The sequence below is a fragment of the Phoca vitulina genome, unplaced genomic scaffold (assembly GCF_004348235.1).
Source record: "Phoca vitulina isolate PV1807 unplaced genomic scaffold, GSC_HSeal_1.0 scaffold43, whole genome shotgun sequence".
Taxonomy (NCBI): domain Eukaryota; kingdom Metazoa; phylum Chordata; class Mammalia; order Carnivora; family Phocidae; genus Phoca; species Phoca vitulina.
The window spans coordinates 452,285-458,339 of record NW_022589746.1 but is presented as its reverse complement, the minus strand read 5'-3'; the positions used below and the strand labels follow the sequence as shown (position 1 = coordinate 458,339).

Below are 6,055 nucleotides of genomic sequence, written 5' to 3'. Positions count from 1 at the left end.
AAGTCTCAAGTGCCCAAGGCCATCTGGCTCAGTGAAGTTCCTGTTGGTACATTCCTGGGTGGAAACCAGTTTGTTCCACACACAACCTTTGCAGAAAATGTGACTGTCATGCCAGCGGGGCTCCTCTGTTTGGGGGACACTGGAATTTTACATGGACAATGCTGAGCCTATGTTCCTGGCAAAGCGGTCTTCACTCTGCGTGAGGCCACCTCAGGCACCTGACCCTGGTCAGCACCAGGAAGTTGCCTCGTCCCTGCCTTCCGTGGGTGCTCCCCGATGCCCTGTCACTGACTAGGTGAACTCCCAGCCCTCCTGAAGCACATCGCCTGGGACAGACACCACTGGAAGCCAGTCTACTGTCTTCTGAGCAGCAGTTTGTGCCGGGGACTCCCGGGCATGCCCTCCTCTAATCCTGACAACCACTTTACCAGGGAGACATTGGTAGGCTCACTTTACAGTGTGGAAGCTGAAGCTCACACTGGCATAGGGACTCACTCAAGGTCACACAGCCTCTGGGATTGGAGACCAGCTCAGGCGGCCCAGTCTCCCATGACAGTGCCCAGCACACAGGCCCCTGGCTAGCACAGGCCTGGGTGAAGCAGCAGGCTGCCGAGTTAATGCACAGTGAGAAATGGGACATGTGTAGGTGGGAGTGGCTGGATTGAGAGCCCAGAAAACATTGCTGCACTCAGACTTATGGCTCCTTTCTTTCCTTTCTGTTTATAAAATCTGTATCCTGGGGCCAACAGTCCTCACCCCTAGAATCAGTGCAATTGGGAAGTTTTTCTGCTCCCATCTTTCTGTTTCCATGGATAAAGTGGAAGTGATAAAAATAATAGCAGGACTCTGAAAAATATGGAGCATTAATGTCCAGAAAATATTTACGGCTTTGGAAAGTCTGTTAACCAAAGGGCTTTTTATGCCAATGAAATTAAAATGCACAAAAGCCCAAGAAACTCACAATTTCAGAAGTGAATTGTAGGAGAGAAAACCAGCAACAGAGTTCAACCAGAGCTTCACTGATCCTCTCACTATGGGAGAAAAGCCTGGATGCCACAGTTTCATCCCTGTAAACTTTGGTGAGTGAGTGACAAGTCCTTCAGCCAGTAAGATTCCCTATTAGAAGCATTACTTCATGGAGGCAAAAGCTCATTGGTTGTCTGGCCTCTGAGATCCAACCCCAGGCTGCTGGCATGTGTAAAAGCTGCTTTTTGTTGGAATGATGCTTTATCCAGCTTCTGGCAACCGTCTGTTTTAGAAGGCACATGTGTGGTTTCCCTTGTACCCAGATGAGGGATGCTGCGTGTATTTGCACTATTAGGGCCGCTGAGAAGGCCTGCTGATGAACACTACAGCTCATGAGATCTGTAGCTGGGTTTGCCTGAGAATCCTATTCCACCCATCGTGCTATTTCTAGTGTCACCACGGGACAGATAGGTTCTATTGGATCAGGAACTGGGAAAGACAATTTTAACAGTTGGCTCATTTGCTTAGTGACTGGAGGTTTATGTATATATTAACCCCCCAAAGCAGATGGGGTCCAGACTACGGCAGTTTGAAGGTTCTTCTCCTCCCCAGGGGATGTTGTAGTGGTACCTGTCCTTGGCCTAACAGAGATGGGAAGAGCCCTGTAGATTCTCCACATAGGAGGATCGGGTAGGGGCATCTGTTCTCATGGGAAATTCCAATTCCTGCTCCAGGAAAGCATTTCCAGCTGGGAATGGAATCATCTGTGTCTGGGAAGAGTCTTGTTAGAACTGGGAAGAAGGGTGATGTTTGCCTGTCTTGTCTGTTATTTTCAATATTTGAAGTCAGATAGCAATAAAACTTGCAGAGAGAGAGAACCCCAAGGCCACAGATGGGCTTTCTTCTCCCCTTGCATTGCGATATGAGGGAGAGACCACTGGATTTGAAGTCAGAAGAGCTGGTTACAAATACTGGCTCCAAAGTTATCAGATATATGACTTTGCGCCAGTCTCCGGGGCCTCCTAGGGCCTTGACTTTCTCAGATATAGCAAACTGTTGATAAAAACACACTTCTTACATGGCTGATATGAGAACAAAATTAAACAATTTGAGTCTATGCCCTTAACCACTCAAGGAGGGATGTGGTGTCAGGCCAAGACAAAAGCCCTCCTGGGAGATATGGTTTTATATTCTTCTGGTTTTAAATACCAGAACTAATATCACGGGGTGGTTGTCAGAAAATTGTGAATATGGACTACTCTAACGAAAAGTTTGCCTGCATATAATTGTGAAATAGTTTGGCACCAACTCCCAGTAAAATTGCAGTTCAGAACAGAGGAGTTAAATTGTTTTAGTAACGGCAGGTAATTGCTATAACAAATGTCTTCAAATAAAAACTTATTTCTAGTGCTCTCTTCTGCAGCACATATACTAAAATTGAAATGATACAGAGAAGATTAGCATGGCCCCTGCACAAGGATGACACGCCAATTCATGAAACATAGGGAGAGGTAGGGAAAAAGAAAATAAGACGAAATCAGAGAGGGAAACAAACCATAGGAGACTCTTAACTATAGGACACAAACTGAGGGTTGCTGGAGGGGAGGTGGGTGGGGGGATCACCCCCTGGGTGATGGGCATAAAGGAGGGCACTTGATGTAATGAGCACTGGGTATTATATGCAACTGATGAATCACTAAACTCTATCTCTGAAACTAATAATACACTATATGTTAATTAATTGATTTTAAATAAAATTTTTAAAAAAGAAAAAAAAACCTTATTTCTATCTTACTTGGTAGTCCAGTGTGTGTGTGAATGTGTGTGCATGTGTGCACATGCATGTGCACGATGCTTGCAGGGAACCAGGCTGCTTCCCTCTAGAAGATTTGCAATTACTTGGGTCTCTGAGTCCTTCACTGGATACACAGCATATGGACAGCTAGAGAGGAAATAGAGAGAGTGCAAGAAGAATGGCTCAGAAGATTTTTTAGGGGCCAGACCTGGAAGTCCTCTGGACACTTCTACCCATGTTCCTTTAGCCAGAACTCACATTGCCCCACCAACTACAGAGAGACTGGGAAATAGAACTCAGCTGTGAGTCTGGGAGGAGAAGAAAAATGGGATTTGGGGAATACATAGTATTATTGTCTTTGCCATATTCTATCCTTCTGGTCATCAAATACCTGTTTTATCTTTCTCCCACATTTATTCCTCCCCAAGAGAAACACATCCCATAATCCCATCCAGTCTCTGCATCCAGTTTATCGTTTATTTATTTTTTTTTTAAGATTTTATTTATTTATTTGACAGAGAGAGACACAGTGAGAGAGGGAACACAGGCAGGGGGAGTGGGAGAGGGAGAAGCAGGCTTCCTGCTGAGTGGGGAGCCCGATGCAGGGCTCGATCCCAGGACCCTGGGATCGTGACCTGAGCCGAAGGCAGATGCTTAACGACTGAGCCACCCAGGTGCCCCTCGGCATCCAGTTTTGATCACACTCAAATGATGTGCAGTCCTCCCCACCAGTCTACATGTGGTTAATGCCCTAAGAACTAAAATACATATGTCTTCCCACATCCTCATAAACTGAACATGAAAGGTAGAACAAGAACAGGATAATCACAGTACAAGTTCATATTTGCCAAGTTCATCTAGAACTGGACACAAATTGAAAAGTGGTAGGCATACCACTTCAACCATAGTGTTGAACTCCTGCTGGGCAGACATTGTGAAGAACCCCTCCTTCCACCTCTTGATTTGGCCATTATATTAGTTATCTATTGTTGCATAGCAAAATACCTTGAAAGTTAGCAGCTGAAAGTAATAAATGCTTATTTATCTTACAGTTTCTGAGGGTCAGGAATCTGGAAGTGGCTTTGCTGAGTGGTTTTGGCTCAGGGTCTCTCCTGAGGTTTCAGTTAATATGTTGGCTGGGGCTGTTGCCATCTGAAGGCTTGACTGGGGCTGAAGGAGCTGCTAACCCACACAACTGTGGGCTTGAGGACTCAGTTGCTCTCTGGCTGTTGGTGAGAGGGTCTCAGTTGCTCATGATATAGAGCTGTCCGTAGGACTACTTAAGTGTTCTCATGTCACAGCAGCTAGCTTCCTAGAGTGAGCTATCTAAGAGAGAAAGAAGGAAACCACAATGCCTTTTTAAAAATCTTAATTTCAAAAGTCATACGTTATCCCTTCACCTTATTCTATTTGTTAGAAGCAAGTTTAGATATTTCAAAACCATCACAACCATGATTCTGCCTTCTGGAAGAATGCCCAAGTCATTAGAGTCCTGAAATGAGTTTCCACCAGGAAAATTAAATATGGCATTCGCTTAACAGTTGTGTGTCAGGCATGAGGAAACCAGGATCAGAGTCTGGAAAGACGGCACCCCATGTTACATGGTGGTAAAGCACTTCATAAAACTGCCACCTGCAATAACTTGGAAACCATTTGCTACCATTTGTATTAGTTCTGTGTTAGTAACCACACCCAGAGCATTTTTCCTAGACATAATTCCTATTATTATTTTTCTTTCCCCCATTACTATTTTTATTAATTATTTTTCTCAATAATTATTTTTCTGCTGGATCCTCATTCCTCTTTCTTTGTCAACTTAATGGTGGCCATTTTGATATTATTCAAGAAAATTATTGGGAAAACAATACCCTTAATGTGATCATTGATGGGGGACTGAATTATTTTATTCAGCTTAGAAGTTTGCTGAACTTTTGACTTTAGAAATAGTTGGGTTTTCCAAACCCCCCCCCCTTTTTAAAGATCTTATTTATTTATTAGAGAGAGAGAGAGAGAACAAGCAAGGAACAGCAGGCAGAGGGAGAAGCAGGCTCCCCACTGAGCAAGGAGCCCGATGGGGGACTTGATCCCAGGATCCTGGGATCATGACCTGAGCCAAAGGCAGACGCTTAACTGGCTGAGCCACCCGGGCGTCCCAGGTTTTCCAACCCTTCAACACCCAAATTTCCAGACTATATTTCCTTTCATTCTGCTTACTCATTGGTCAGGTCTCTCTGATCTCTTATTTTACTTATATATCTTGCCCAAAGAAGCCAGTAGTGGCCAATGCACACTACCACACTGGTTCTTTCCAATTAATTCCTCTAAAGCCCCCTGCTTGGTAGCAAATGGTTTCCAAGTTATTGCAGGTGGCAGTTTTATGAAGTGCTTTACCACCATGTAACATGGGGTGCCGTCTTTCCAGACTCTGATCCTGGTTTCCTCATGCCTGACACACAACTGTTAAGCTAATGCCATATTTAATTTTCCTGGTGGAAACTCATTTCAGGACTCTAATGACCACATCGGTCAGGGTTTGGTCTAAAACTACTCTGTATTTTAGTAGAAAAAGATGAAATATAAGGAATTATGTACTTACAAAATTGTTGGCAGGGTCAAGGGTACAACAGTCAGGAGAAACACTCCTGGATTTGAGAAAATTAGGAAGTGTTGGAACCATAGGAAATCACCACTGGGAAGTCCGCTACTTGCTGAATTGAAGCAGGTGATTTCTGGGAGCTTGCCTAAACACCATGAGCCCTGTGACTCCTGTTTGACCATACACCTACCCACTGCTATTAGAGAAGAATAATACTTTATTCTTTCTCTTCCATCTCCTAAATTTCATCTTCCAGTGCCTCTCAATGGGGTAAGCTAGACCAGAAACTTCCCTGGATGAGAGAATAAGACATAATTTCCAGAGTATCAGCCCCTGTGATATAGGAATGATCAGAGGTGAGAATAGTGCTGAGGATCAGGAGACAGTAGGAGAAAGGCAGCATCCTGCAGAAAATAATACTTGAGTAAGGAAGTAGAGATAGGGTTTGAGTATGTAAAGAGAAGAGATGATACCTTTGCAAGTGAGTGGAACCATATGACTAGATCACACATATGACAACTCGCACAGTAGTTTTTGGCCCAAATGCACTCCATAAACGTGTGACAAATGAATGTAGGTGGGATGAGTATACTATATTCATGGAAGGAGACATCTGAATGGGAAAAAAAGAGTGGATGAGGTCTAGAAGGGTGTGATGTCATCTCACTCAGTGTTTTATAGTTTTCAAAGTTCACCTA

The 6,055-nt window shown here is 44.0% G+C and overlaps 1 non-coding gene across 1 annotated transcript; it reads left to right on the top strand.

The window, feature by feature from the left end:
* Positions 1 to 2,373: 2,373 nt before the first annotated feature.
* On the top strand, positions 2,374 to 2,480 carry LOC116648459. Its single transcript, XR_004302527.1, has one exon. It is a non-coding gene; the product is annotated as a U6 spliceosomal RNA (small nuclear RNA).
* The last annotated feature ends 3,575 nt before the right edge of the window (positions 2,481 to 6,055 follow it).